Genomic DNA, 6,496 nt, shown 5'->3' with positions numbered 1-6,496 from the left:
GTTAATCTATTGAGACACTGCTTTACCTGGACTGAGACAACAAACTGTAATCTACAACAAACTGTAATCTACAAACTGTAATCTATAACTCGGTATCTTTGCAAATGGTGTCATTGCTGGTATAATTTTTCCAAGGGCTTCTTGCATGGAGCCATCAAGTGGCTTGGTATTGTGGCATTTTGTATCCTCCCTTTCTGTTTGTAGCAGGTTATTTATGGTGTTTCTGTAAAAACCACTATGGTCATTATTTAAATTAAACAAAAGGGGGAAATGTTAGAGTCTGGAAACAAGTCAAAATAACACCTGGCATTTTGCCAGGGGAATGTTAAAGTTCGTAAACAAGTCTGGATGGTGCCTGGCAAAATGCCAGAGGGAGTGGTTTGAGAAGTAACAAAAGCGAGCCATTAAGTGTGGAGATTCCTGATTGGTTGACTGATGTATCTAGTTTATGTTAATTAGATAAGCTGTGTGGAATGTATAAATACTGCTCCTGTCCTGCAATAAACGGCTCCCACTCCTGCTGTATCAACGTACACAAGTTGTTCGTCACCCCCCGGTTATTTTGCTGCCAGCCGGACTGCGGCATTACATAGTTACAACATATGTACAGCTATTTTTCTAAGAGGAACCAGATTTTTAAAAATCGTGAATAATGTACATTTCATGATACGGATTAAAATAAAACATTTAATTAAAAAATCTGGAAACTGTTTCATACTGGGATTGTCAAGTGAAACACCTCTGTTGGATCTGGCCCCTCTGGGGGATTCTGAGGAAAAGCTCACACCAGGCACCATTCTGTCACCACAGGGGAGGAGAGGGGCAAAATGTCTTCATATGCCAAAAGAAGAAATACCCAGACTCCTTTTCAATTTCAATGAATTCTCCAAGAAATGTTCAGAAAAATGGAAGCTCATGTCTGTAAAGGAAAAGTTAAAGTTCAAAGATATGGGGAAAAGTGACAAAGTACTATGTCAGGGAGATGAGAAATTATGTTCCTCCCAAAGGTGATAAAAAAGATCTGATGTTCTCAAAAGACCACCATCTGCCTTCTTTCTGTTTTGCTCTGAACATTGCCCAAAGATCAGAGGAGATACCCAGACCTCTCCATTGTGGATGCTGCAAAAAAAAAATTGGGTGAAATGTGTCTGGAACAGTCCACCAATGAGAATCATCCAAATAAGCAAAAAGAGCTAAGCTAAAGGGGAAATATTAAAGCACATTGCTGCATACTGAGCTAGAGGCGAGAGTGAGGTAAGAAGAAAAGGCTGGGCAGGGGAACGGGCTCAAAGGAGAAGGCACCAGAGGAGGAGGAAGAGGTTGAAGATGAACATGGGCTGTCCTGTACTGAGGGCATGGCGTGTGTCTGCACTCAGGCCACAGTGAAGAAGGGAAGTTCAAGTGCAGCTGATACTTGCTTCAGTATAAAAACTGATTTTTAGAACTGGGGATGTAGCTCAGAGGTAGTACTTGCCTCGCATGCCCAAAGCCATGGGTCCAGTCCCAAGTACTGCAGAGAAAACAAAAGTATCAGTAAAAGCTACTGATCTTTGTATAGCTGATAAGATTCTTTGTAGAGAAAATATTTTTTAAAAAAATTCAGGCTGTATTTAGTGAAATCCTAAGCAACTTAGTGAGACCCCATCTAAAAATAAAAAAATAAAAAGGGCTGCAGTTGTGGCTCAGTGTTTAAGTGGCCCTGGGTTCAATCCCTGGTACAAAAAACAAAAACAAAATAGGTTGCAGTTTTTTTGTTTGTTTTTAAGGGATTACTACACACAGTTCGGGTTTAAAACTTCTGATGTTAAATGCTTTGAAATATTTAGTGGTTTCTTGATTTGTGGTAACATAGCAAACCTATAGGAATTAGTACCAATAATAAATTTTGGGTTTTGGGGAATGTTGTATTTTGTACAATTTACATATTAATATAAATGTATATATTTATATTAATTATATATTAATAATTATATTAATATATTTAAGATTTATAATAAAATTGTGCATACAGAAAATCCTCATTCTTTTTTTAAAATATTTTTTTAGTTGTAGACAGATACCTTTATTTTATTCATTTTTATGTGTTGCTGAGGATGGAACCCACACATGCAAGGCAAACCCTCTACCAACTGAGCTATAAACCCAGCCCCTCTTTCTTAATTACACTATTTCAAAAACAAAGTTTATTGGAATATATCAGAATGCTTAATTCTGGAAGCTTTAAACTCTAGCAGGGGAAGGAGTGGGAATGGTTCCTTAACTCAGTGGTTGCCAACTCGGTTCACCAGATTGGCCTTAAGTCATCACAGAATCATCATCACCAGCAGCAGTAATATTATTGTTTAATTTTTTAAAAACTCTTTATGAAATAATTTTTAAAATTTTAAATTTTTGTGGTGCTAGGACTTGAACCCAGTACCTCATGCACACTGGGCAAGCAAAGCACTCTACCCCTGAGCTACGTCCCCAGCCTGAAATACGACCATCATCTTTTGAGGCATGGAGAATTTATGTAACTTGCTCAAAGTTACCCAGTTAATGAGTAGTGAAGCCAAGCTATGAATTCTGGCAATTTCAAATCCCCTCCCTGCTCTTTCCCACCCAATTTTGATTTACTGGGTCTGGAATGGGGCCCCTGGAATATTGTCTTTCAGAATCAGGGGATCCTGAAGCAAAGTCAGGTTGGAAACCATCCTGTTAAACCGATTTACTTTGCATTGGATGGTTATTTCCTTGCCTGGGTTTTAAAAATAACGGCTCCTAGAGCCAGGCAAGTGACTCAGTGCCCTTTGATTTAGGAGTAAACAAACTGCAGTGGTCTCCAGGCACAATGCTGCAGGGGCTGGGGCACTTCAGGGAACAGCCCTTCTCCCCAAGCACAGACCTCCTAGTTTAAAGTGCACGTGGAAGGCCAGGGGCACACCTGCTGGTGGCACTCACCTGAAATCCCAGCCACCCTGAAGCCTGAGGCAGGGGAATTGCAAGTTTGAGGCCAGCCTCAGCCACTTAGTCTCATAAAATTTAAAGAGTCAGGAATATAGCTCAGTGGTAGAGCACTTACTTAGCATGTATGAGGCTCTGGTTTGAAGCCCCAGTACTGTTCGGGTTTGGGGGGAGGGGAGGCACAAGTGAGAGTTGAGGTCAAAAAGCAGATGGGCTTCCTGGGAGGGAAAGGGAGCAGGATCTTGAAAAGTAAGCATGATTTGAGATAGAAATGAAAAGGCAGGAACTGTATCTATTTACTAAGGGTTCAAAGGGAAGCAAGCATTCACCAATGGTGATTCAAGGCTGGAACGCATGGGCCATGAGTGTGTCCAATGGGATTGGATGGAGCCGAGAATTCCTTTTAGGAGGTATCTGGGAACTAATACAATTGGAAAAGTAAGTTAGGACAAGATATAAAACCTTAAGTGATGGGCCAGAATTTGGACTGAACCCTATCAACAATGGGGAGCCACTGAATTTTAAAAGGACAACGAAGTAATGAAAGTTTCAGTTTAAAGGAATAATTTACAGTTGTTACTATGTAGGGGAAAGGACAGGGGATATACCAGAACTGGGAAAACCATTTAAAAGATTAAAGCAATGATACCAGTGGAAGAAAGTGTCTTATAACATAGTGGACACACTCAGGTCAGGTTATGCCAAGGACTGAGCTTGGTGATTTGGAGCAAATTCCCTAACACCTCTGAGCCTTGGGTTTTTTCATTGGAAAACAGGTGTGATAATGATGATGTCCTCGAAGACTGAGCCAAAATAAACAAAGGATTTCCCTGGGTTGGCAATGGTTCTGGGATGCCAGGTGAATGGGTCAGGATTTTGAGTTGCTTTCCAGGCCTGTATGACTTAGAAAATGTGAATGTTATGAGTATCAACAGAGATGCCCATGGGCCTCCACTCTGTGGAAAATGAGGAAGGGAAGGGAGCTAACAATGAATGATCCAAGATTATAATGGAATAACACCCTTGAGAGGTAGATACTTTTTATCCCCAATTTACAGTTCACTGAACTTGACCAAAAAATTATTGAGTCTGGGTAGAAACCAAGGTCCACCTAAATCTAAAACTTGAGATTTTTTTCCAACTACATCATATTTTAGACTTGTAAAGTGATATTTTCTTTCACTGGTTTTGGTCTAATATTCTATTCTTTTAAGACTGTTTTGAACTTTGATTCTGACATTAAATTAAGAATCCTTCCACGGGGCTGAGGCTGTAGCTCAGTGGTAAAGTGCTTGCCTCGCATGTAGGAGGCACTGGGTTCAATCCTCACCACCGCATAAAAAATACATAAAGATACTGTGTTCATCTACAACTAATATTAAAAAAAAAATCCTTCCGGGGGCTGGGGTTGGTAGAGTACTTGCCTAGCATGTGTGAGGCACTGGGTTCGGTTCTTAGCACCATATATAAACAAATAAATAAATAAAGGTCTATCAATAACTAATAAAAACTTTTTAAAAAATTAAGAATACTTCCAAACTTTGGGTCATCTGAGAGACATGGATTTATGAGATAGGGGAGAAAGACAAGGGAAGGAGGTTCTGAGTGGAAAGAGAATAGATGGTCTTGTCCTGATGGGTAAGAGGCCAGCTTATCTTCCCAGAGTAGACACAATCTGGTTGTGAAGTGGTCATGAGTAGATCAAATAAATCTAGCTGCTAAGAGGAACAGTACAGACAGGTGGAGAGTAAAGGAGAGAGCGTTAGGAATCAGGATGAGGGCAGTGAGAAGGGGAGAGGGTATGCTGGTGGGCTAAGTACTAAGGACAAACAGAAGGTAAGGGAACATTAATCCACTCAGCTCCCATATTCAGCTGTGGGAAGTCACGGAAAAGATCACATAGTATGGTAAGGTGGGAGGAGAGAGCTTAGAGAAGATGGAGATGAGGGACACAGAGGTTCCAGCAAAGGACAGAGATTGGGATATTTAAAAACCTATATGTTGCTGAGCACAGTGGCATGCTCCTGTAATCCCAGTGACTCAGAAGGCTGAGGCAGAGGGATTGAAAGTTCAAGGGCAGCCTCAGCAATTTAGGGAGACTCTGCTTCAATTAATTTTTTTTTTTTTTAAAAAGGCTGTGAATGTAGCTCAGTGGTAGAGTGCCCTTGGCTCAATTCCCAGTACAAAACAAAACGGCCATATGCACATGGGATGGCGTTGTCCATAGGAATAAATCCGATAAACCTTCCATTTTTAAACTCCAGCATTAATTGAAGAATCATATAATTTGGACACAGGTAAATACAACAATAATTTTTTTTTTGGTGGTTGGGGGGGGGGGCGGGGGAAGCTACTGGGGCTTGAACCCAGGGCCTCACACATGCTAGCAAGCACTCTACCAGGGATTGACATTCCCAGCCACCCATCAAAAAATCTCTCCAAAGATACTTAACAAAAGTTGACAAAAGCCACATTTCTACCCAAGGGACTACATACCAGTAGGATGTTTCTTCTGCAAGAAACCCAAGTTACTTAGGACACAGCGAGGACCCTGGGCCGCCCCCTGCTCTGGCAGGGGGTCTCCGCAGTGTTCTAGTTTGCAGAGAACAGGAAGTCGCATCCGCCACATGTCTGACCCAGACGACGGGCTATCTGAACTCCTGCCCTGCCCCTGTCCATGGAATCGCGGAGCCAGGGCATCGGAACACCTGCCTCCACCTAGGTACGGGTTAAGTCCACTCTCTCCCCAGCTCGTCACCACAGGAAGCCCACTGGCTAGTCGTGCTGCCAAAATTCCCACTTAGTTTGAACATTCCAAAGCCCCAATCATGATTTAATTTCCAACCAGTGATAGTAACTACTTCCGACTACACGTGAAAACGATTCTCACAGTAACAGCGCAGGCCACCCCTTTGTGTCATCAAAGCCTCCAAGTCCAGCCACCATCTCTTCTGACGGAGACTAAGGGTAAGCTGAGTTTTTGTTAAAACTTGCCAAAAATAAGTCGGCTAAAGGACTGGTTCAGTCCTTTTGGAGAAAGCGTTAGAAAAAGCGGGACACACACTTGCAGGTGAGCCCGGGTCTCAGGCGGCCCGGCGGCGGGCAGGTGCAGGGGTCAGGGCCCGGCGCGGCTCTCGGAGCCTGGCCCATTTCTGCGCGTCTCGGGGTTGCTCCACTCGGCCGGGGTCTGTCCCCCGGAGCGGAGGCACATGGCTGGGTGCAGCTACGTCCCTTGCCAGCTCGGGCTGTGTGCGCGCAGGGGCGGCGGAAGCCCCTCTCCTTCGGGAAGTTTCTCCCGGACCCGGAGCCCCCCGCCCAAGGTCAGCCCACTCGACAGGTCCGAAGTGGCGGGAACCCGGCCTCCGGAGGTGGCCCGGCGGTGGGGGCGGCTGCAAAACCCGGCGGCGGATCCGGCGCGCCGCGCGGGACGGCTGGGCGCCGGGGCAGGGGCCGCGGCTCGCAGGTAGATAGCGCCCTGCGAGCGGGGCCGCCGCCGAGGGCCAGCCAGGTCGCCGGCCGCCGCGGGCGGGCGGGAGGTTTCCGGGCCCCTCCC

The 6,496-nt window shown here is 44.5% G+C and overlaps 1 protein-coding gene and 1 long non-coding RNA gene across 4 annotated transcripts in view; one reads left to right on the top strand and one right to left on the bottom strand.

Annotated features, from left to right (window-relative positions):
* Positions 1-5,752, bottom strand: part of LOC125611611 — a 13,279-nt gene extending 7,527 nt beyond the window's left edge. The window contains exon 1 of the long non-coding RNA XR_007341822.1: positions 5,440-5,752. This is a non-coding gene — a long non-coding RNA (uncharacterized LOC125611611). The remainder of the gene's footprint in view (positions 1-5,439) is intronic.
* A 137-nt stretch (positions 5,753-5,889) lies between these two features.
* The window catches only part of Cul1 (cullin 1), an 83,261-nt gene continuing 82,654 nt past the window's right edge, over positions 5,890-6,496 (top strand). Inside the window, exon 1 of one of the 3 annotated variants that reach the window (XM_048786759.1) lies at positions 5,890-5,910. The gene's annotated coding sequence lies outside the window, so the exon portion shown is untranslated. Of the gene's footprint in view, positions 5,911-6,244; positions 6,264-6,386; positions 6,407-6,496 lie in introns of those variants that run through there. The other 2 variants (XM_048786758.1, XM_048786761.1) reach the window with 2 other exon arrangements.

This window comes from Marmota marmota, unplaced genomic scaffold (assembly GCF_001458135.2).
Source record: "Marmota marmota marmota unplaced genomic scaffold, marMar, whole genome shotgun sequence".
Lineage (NCBI taxonomy): Eukaryota > Metazoa > Chordata > Mammalia > Rodentia > Sciuridae > Marmota > Marmota marmota.
This window is presented reverse-complemented; position numbering and strand designations above follow the sequence as displayed.